General features: G+C 50.4%; 1 long non-coding RNA gene across 1 annotated transcript; it reads right to left on the reverse strand.

The window, feature by feature from the left end:
- Positions 1-259: 259 nt before the first annotated feature.
- LOC135374484 (uncharacterized) lies at positions 260-1,022 on the reverse strand. The gene is made up of 2 exons (XR_010416921.1): positions 894-1,022; positions 260-420 (listed from the first exon to the last, which is right to left on the reverse strand). It is a non-coding gene; the product is annotated as an uncharacterized LOC135374484 (long non-coding RNA).
- Between the last annotated feature and the right edge of the window lie 7,112 nt (positions 1,023-8,134).

The following is an 8,134-nucleotide window of genomic DNA, read 5'->3' on the forward strand; positions in this document are numbered from 1 at the left end:
ACACTGCCCTGTAATGTGTCCCGTGTCGACTTCAGTATGGGATCAGCTCAAGTATCCGGAAACTCTCACAGTCGCCTGGACGCCATTAATTAGCAATTAGAGCAATTTGGGACCCCCCACAGTAATTAGGATCATTCAGGGAGTCATTACACTAATTGGGAATCATCTAAGACACGTCCAGACCACTGTGTGAGTTTCCGGCTACTTGAGCTGATAAAAAATAAAAAAATAGGTAGAAAATAAAATAAAAAGATAGAAATAGAGTGGAGAGAAACAATTTATTCGAAAATCAACGATGCCGCGGCGAAGAAACGGCTCCGGGGTGACCAGCGCTTGTTGACGTCGGGTAGTTGCAGAGATCGACGACAGGTGGCCACTTAGTTGCAAGGCATCATACCAGATGGCGCCACCATCATAGCTCTAGAGGAGAAAGACAGAGAACAAGATACTAGCGGCAGGTAAAAATTGCAGCACTGCTAAACAAGTCTAGGCATGCGAGAGAAAAGGTCTAACCGCTACTGCTAAAACAGCACGGAGAAAACAGTACACATCGGGGGGAAAAGGCTTGTGGGGGGACGATCGCTTAGGCCTAACCACAACACTACGCAGCTAACACAAGGCGGGAACCACACATCGCTAAACATGCGAGAAAAGGCTTAACACGAGCGCGGTCACCGCTAAACACGGCAAACATACGAGAAAAGGAGCGCGCTTGGGCATAACCTCAACACTACGCAGCTAACACAAGGCGGGAACCACACATCGCTAAACATGCGTCAACAGGCTTGGACACCGCAAAACAAGTCTAAACATGCGAGAAAAGGCTTAACACGAGCGCGGTCACCGCTAAACACGGCAAACATACGAGAAAAGGAGCGCGTCAAATCACTCACCTTTTCCCCCGCGGCAACTTCCAGGCAGAAACTGAGCGAGCGCGGAGAACACACGTCTGCTCTCTACGAGAGCCAGCCAGAAACTGAGCGAGCGCGGGGAGCGCACGTCCGTCTTCCGCGACAGCCCGAGAGAAACTGAGTGAGGCGACGCGCAGCGGCAGCTATGGATGCGCGCGCGCCCTCTGCTCCACCCGTCCGCGCATGCGCGCGCGCGCGCTGCTAGCTCCCTCTGCGCCGCCCGCGGGTGTTTTCGGTTTCGGCTCTCTGCTGCGCGCGCGCGCTCCTAGCCGCGACGGGTGGCTTCAGTTTCACTTTCGTTTCTTTGCGCGCGCGCGCGTTTATCTCTATAAAGGCAGCGCGCACCGCGCTCGCGTCATCACTACGTGAAGATGTTCAGCTACCACTCTTTACAAAATTGTTCCCGCACCCACGCTTCTTGGGAAGAAGTGGAGAAGGAATGTTTCAACAGCGAAAGTCCCCGCAACGAGCTCGTCATCACTGCTTTTCGCTACGTGATAGACATGGTAGGCTTTGGCAATATAGGAGAGATCTCGCCGGGGCCGCTGCAGGAGATCGTGCGTCGGATCTACGCCCGTTACAAGAACGTCTGCATAACGGTTCCAGACGGACCCCTGGGACTAATGAGCGAATTTGTGAGCTTGTCCAACGCAGAATTCAACTACATAGCTGCAGACATCGTGGACCTTCTCGCTCGTGCCATCGCTCATATTAAGCACGCCCTGCGGAAGCAGCGACATTTGCAAGCAGTCTACATCGTCAATTTTGTCATTGATTTATTGAAATACCGCTTAGTCATCGACATGCAACGCATTAAACAGTCCGAAAAACTTTACGAGACTCTGTGTGTTCTTTCACTAAAACATGTTTATTGAATACATACAAAGGACTTGGTCGATAGATGCCTGCACCCTCCCTGACTTGCCTCAACAGAAAGGATATGGGGTATCTTCATCGCAGCGTCGTCATTGCGCGGGTCACTGCACCAGCACGATGACGGAATGGTCATTCTTTTCGTACACCCATTCCGCTACCACACTGCCACGATGACCCGTACTTCTCCTGTCTGCGAGAGAGAGAGAGAGAGAAGCATGTCTCGACTAGAACTTTTATTCTCGGTTACATGCGCGTGCAGCTCTTTGTTCCACGGTTACTCGATGCCTGACGACGACGCTCTCGGGCTCTCTTCCGGGTTTTCCGTTGCTGCACAAAGAGAGAGCACTATCGTAATCCTATACGCGTCAAAACATAACAAAGCTTACCGTATTCGCAGCTCCCATAAGGGAAGGAGTGTACGGCATCCACGAGATAGCGCTTGTCGTCGTAGGGGACCAAGCTCTTCTTGAGTCTCGAAATGGTGTACATCGTTTGCTTTATACTCTGGATGGTGCACTGCTTCTGAGAGACCGCCTTTTCATTGAACAGAGAATCTCGGTACACTTCGTGCAATAAATGTTTCCTCACCACGTCCTTCTTAACTCCTTTCGCTCTCGCGATCTGTTTGTGTGACCCAGCCAAGAGAATGCTGTACATTTTCGCTCGGATGGCTACGACTTCCTGAATAACTCCACCTCCCGTCTCGTCTTTGAAGAACCCCATCTGGTTCGCGTGCTCGTCGTTGAAAAGCGTGTGGTCTGGCGGATAGGAAGACAGATCTAACTCACTCTCAATCTTCATCAGCTGCTCTTCCAGGCTTTCACACGTGAGAGAAAAAATTATGCTGTCCGTGTCGCTATAGATCAATTGCACTGGACATGTCAAGCGAGAAAAGAGCGACTCGTAGATGAAGCTGTACATTCGGACTTTGGATATTTCAAGAATGGCAAAGCCCACGTAAAGGGGGTGCGTGCATTTGATGCGGCGCTGTTTCATCTCGTAGAAGATGCACTTGTCACTCAGAATGAGAAAATGCTGACAGTCGACGGAGCTAGCTTTTCTGAGCGCGGTTTCTTTGTCGTAGGCTATAGCGTACCTTTTCATCCGTCTCACATTTTGTATCGTCTTACCGAACGTACTATTCGACATGGTTTTGTACAGAAGTCGCTCGAATTTCGTGGACGCGGCATTCCTCAACGCGACGTTCCTCTGCACGAAGGTTCGCAAAAAGTTGTCTTGGCGGAACGAGAGGATGCTGTGAACACGTTTTATTTTCATGCCCAACCTCACGTACAGAGCGAGCAATGCATAATGAACGACGTAACGTTCTTTGTCGTAGCACGTCAGCAAGAGTTTCTTGGTGGGAGGGGCGTTCAGCGACAACGCATCTTTCAGGTGGCGTTGGTAGGGGGAGAGTTCGTTCTCGTCCACACACCTGTGTTCGGGTGCCAGGGGAAAATCCCTGGTGAGCGCGTGCAGTTCTTCGGGATACGACAAGTCTACTACGTAGACGTAACCCACTTCCGAATCGTGAGGAATGTTGAGAAAATCGATCTCGCTCCACCTCGAAGGATCGACCCACTCAAAGCCCCCTGTTGGGAGATGAAAAGTCATCGCCTAGGGGTACAAACTGTTCACGTCGAGGTACTGGATAAAAGTATTTTCTTGCTGGGGATCGTAATCGTCGCACCCCTCGTGATTAGCCCGACAGTATCTGTGGAAGCTGTTACAAATGCCTCCCCTGATTCCCTTCTCGATCGTTTCGTACATCTCTTGGTCGCTTATGAGCTCGACTTTGACATTGGTGAGCTTCAAAGCGCTACTCCACGCGTAACTGGCGAGGGACACGGTGCATAAGATATCTATCCCATCCGTCTCTAGCGCAATCTTTCTGAAATACAGCACGACGTCGCACAGCCGACAGGTGTCGAGCGTGACCTAGAGACGCGTGTAATCTCCTAGGTCCTTGCATTTGAACAATTCGAAAATCTCGAGGGCGTACTGATAGTCCTCGTCCGTGATCTCTTCATCGTTCAGGTCACTTTTGAAAGCTTCCTTTGGCGGTAGTGCGGTCAAATTGTACGCTTCGAAACTGTCGACGAAGGTGTACGGGTAAATTCCCTTCTTGAGAAGCCGTCGGAAACGGTCACCAAACATTTGACGGGTACAATGAAACGCACTCTCGCCACCGCTGGCGAGGAGGGTTTCCAGCAGGTTCGACAAGGACAGGTTGAAAAACTGCGTGGTATCGCGGAAATGGAGCTCGCCAATATTGAAGCCTCGTGTTTTTTCTGTGGTAGACGCTAAGATCCACGGTTCTCCCATATTTAGAACGTGCATGTGGCGGAGAAGGGAGCTCAAATCGTACTGCAGGTTGTGCACGCACACGACGAGTTCTTTGGTGTTACGACACGTAAGGGTACATGTATCACACAGCGTCGCAACAAAATTCGAGGAACCGGGGTCTACGAAACGGGTGTGGTCGTGATGTGACACCTTCCGCGTATGTCGGTTAAATTCGCACCCGCAAAATTCGCAGTGCGTAGCGCTCGCGTGCCGAAAGTGGTCTTCCATACTCATGACCAACGGTGAGGGAAGACGGTTCAGCCTATCGATTTGTTCGCTAAATTTCTTTAGTGCGAGCAAGCATTTTTCTGCCGCGTTGGGTCCCAAATAGCCATCTACGTCCATTATTTTCCCATCACAACTTCTCACTAGCACAATGCTATACGAGCTCATCCTGTGCACACTCGAGGCGTCCTTAACGAGCGCGTCCTTTTCCACTATGCTTTCCATGTCCAACACCGCAAAATAGGGGTAGGGATGCATGTACTGTATCTTGGTGAAGGAGACGCTCTCCCCCGCTTTTGGCATTTCGAGAATTACTTCGTTTACGTCTCGACACAAACGTTCGTGTTGCTGCAATGCCTCTCTCGTCCTATAACCGCTCGTGCATTTCTCACAATACAAATAGTCACCTCGCCCCATGAAAGTGCTAAATTTTCTGATTCCATAGAAATGCTCCCTAACCTCGAGCAGGTGGACTTTGTCCTGATAGAGCGTGCAGGGAACCCGTCCGGTAGATATCGAACTGGTCTGCTCGTCGAACACGTAGATGTACACGGAGATTTTGTTTTTTCTCTCCCACAGGGCAATGTCTTCGTAAGTGACTGGGAAGCAGGGTGGCCAGTACGTTACACGCGTCTCCGGATTCGAAGGATACATGTATTTGTGGTATCTAACATGAAGGTGTGGTTTGCTCCTCAAAGGATGTAAGAGTGCCAGCACGCTATACTTGAAACACTCGTTTTCGTGATTCGGCGGAAGTTTGACGTTTGTGAGAGTCTTTGTTTTTCGCTTTAGCAGCTCGGGAAGCTCGATCGTGCATCCAATCCGCTTCGGTTTTAAGCGCGTTAGTTTTAAGTCGACACATTGGACCGTCGTTCGAGGTGAAACCAGACCCTTCTCTCGCATAGTTTTCAACGCGTTGCGAGGACTCTGCGATGGCAGCATTTATCGCGCCTTCGATTTCTTGGCGGTTATGAACGACTCTTATGTGAAGGTTCACGTGAAGGAGATGCGAAGTCAACCCGTCGGCTCCGTCCTTAACCATGAGCGCCTTCGAGCACAGACAAAATTTGAAAGGCATGGGATAAGCTTCGAGGACGCGCGTGATTACTGGAGCTATGCTCGGTAGATAGAGTCGCAAATCGTCGACGTTGTCGTCGTGCGGGGAACAGAGAAGCGTGTACCTAGTAGCCGTTCCGTCAAATGCCTCATCTGTGACAAAAAAAGGAAGGAATCGTCTCTCCGTGACGGAGGGATGATTCTCTACGACGTGTTCTCGTAATTCAACGATTCTACGACCCTGGACAGGCTCAGCTTCGTTTCGAAATTCTGGGCTTGCATCTGGTGATTCATCTCGAACCCTACCAGACAGAGGAATGAAATCTGCATACGACTGATCCCCTTCCCACATGAGCAATTCGTCTGCATTGTCATGTCCATCTAGGGGTTCGTCGTCGTCCGTTTCAGGTATTACGAAAGGCGGACTACTGTCGAGACTGGGAGGTACCCGGGTTCGAATCCCGGTGCCGGCTGTGCTGTCTGGGGTTTTTCCTGGGTTTTCCTCAGACGCTTTCAGACATATGTCGGCACAGTTCCCTTAGAAGGCGGCCCAGGACGCACATTCCCTCAGGGCGTCAGTCGTGACGTTGCCCACCTACGTGAGGCCGACAACGGCAAGCCCTTTCACCACCCACCACCACCACGGACTATTGTCTCTGTCGTCGTCGTCGTCATCTGAAAGGACGACTGGGCTATTACCGAGATTCTCTATTCTAGCTTCGTGCTCTCTTTCTACGGCCACGAGCATGGCATCGATGGGGTCGTACTGACATACGAGACAGCGCGGCACTGCGGTCAAACAAAATCAGTACGAGATTGCCCCTCACGAAACAATGCTCACTTTTCCCTTCAGTTGAGGAACGCTTGAGATTGATGATGAGAGAGGATGGGATGAGTTCCTGTGTTCAGTGTCATGCGGTGAGAGCGGCTATTGGTTCCTGAAAAAACAATGTCATACATAGAATACACTCTCACAGCAGAGACGGTCAACTTACATTTTGGTCCACGAAACGACTCACGTCGTGGATGAATGCCCCTCATGTGCTGTCGATCAATCGTCGTAGAACCAGCGCACCTTTTATAGTCGCTACACCGCTCTCGTCCTCCTCGCACTGCGACGGTGTCGTCTGTACTTTGACCACCCCGCCTTCCGTCTTTCGCGCCTTTTTGCGATGTCGCATATGACAATGATACTATCGGCGTTGAATAAAACATTACACTAATTTCAAGCTAACACTCTGGGGCGACTCGTATACGACGACGAGAAGACCCAGAGTGGGATTCGAACCCAGGATCCTTCTACACTGGGCGCGACACACTAACCACCAGTCTAATTCGTACTGCGTGACGTTCTTCGTATTGCGGGGTTCGTGTCTACACACGTCACAACATGTTCAAACACGTTCAAACATGTTCAAACACGTTCAATGACGTCATAGAGAGGGTGAGAGGAACGAGTGTGTCCAGGGGCAACTTCACCGGCCGTGTCCAAACATGTTCAAACACGTCTTAACATGCCCAAACACGTTCAATGACGTCATAGAGAGTGAGAGGCAAAGCTTTACTATAAATGTCGAAGCGAATGGTCGATCGTCATTCCATCATGATCAGCTTGGTAGATCCTCGTAAGTAATACCCATGACGTCATCATCGTCGAAATGTTTGAAGAGTTTCGTTTCCAGTGTACAACACTTTTGCTGCGCGTGAAGTCGGTTTTTTCCTGCCTCACATATTTCGGGAGATTGGCAGCGCCCGCTTCTTCTGCACCAATTGCGGTGGATTGTGGTCCAAAGGTACGCTTCCTCGTTATTTTTTAATACGTTCTATAATCGTTCACATTTTTTCAGAGCAAAAGCATTGGACGGACCGATTGATTCGCCCGTTTCTCGGCTGTTGGACGGTACCGTTCGACGTACGTTGCGAAGGACTTCGACTATTGAAGGAAGATGGAGAAGATGGACCATCAGTGTCACTCTGTGACTGAAGAAGATTGTACGTTTGTGTTTGAGATTAAAAAAAACACGTGTTTCTCACGCTCTTTTCGTTGCACATTACGAATGGCTACTGACGGGAGATCTACCTCTGGTCCTAACCTTCAAGCCTCCTCCAAAGACCTTCTTTTTGCGAATCGGCGATCAACTGACTACCTGTCGTTGCGGTGGACTCTGGTCGAGAAACCCCAGCCATTGGTTAGACTCGAGCCTTCGTCCGTATTTGGGCTGTCTTCCCGGCTACGAAACCAAAGCTGGAGCCTAATTCATGTGTAACGAGAAATAAAAAAAGTTGTCTACTCTCATTCCGTCTCAGTCATGATGACGCCCGAGCTGAGGTTTGCCACCTTTGTGCAAACACGAATGTATCGGGACTTGCTGCGATTACGCGATTATATTCACGGCGATAGCTGCGAGGGAGACTTTCGCTCGATTCTCAAGACGATACCCTTACGTCTGTTCACCGTCAGTGGGAAGATCGCAAAGAAACTGAAGCGTTTCGTAGACTACAAGCTCGAGCTGCTGGAGAAGTATAGACGAGGAGAGACAGTCGACCCGTGTCTCATCAACGCGGGTTTCAACCGACCTATCGTCCGTCGCTACTGGCTTCTCCACACATCCCTCGACGTCACGGTGCAGACCGGCGACGACGGTGAGCGTCGGGTCAGCACGTTGGAAGATCGTCTCGCAAGGGTCTTGTGTATGTCGTGAATAAATAGACTATTTTTT

Source organism: Ornithodoros turicata, unplaced genomic scaffold, assembly GCF_037126465.1.
Source record: "Ornithodoros turicata isolate Travis unplaced genomic scaffold, ASM3712646v1 Chromosome65, whole genome shotgun sequence".
Lineage (NCBI taxonomy): Eukaryota > Metazoa > Arthropoda > Arachnida > Ixodida > Argasidae > Ornithodoros > Ornithodoros turicata.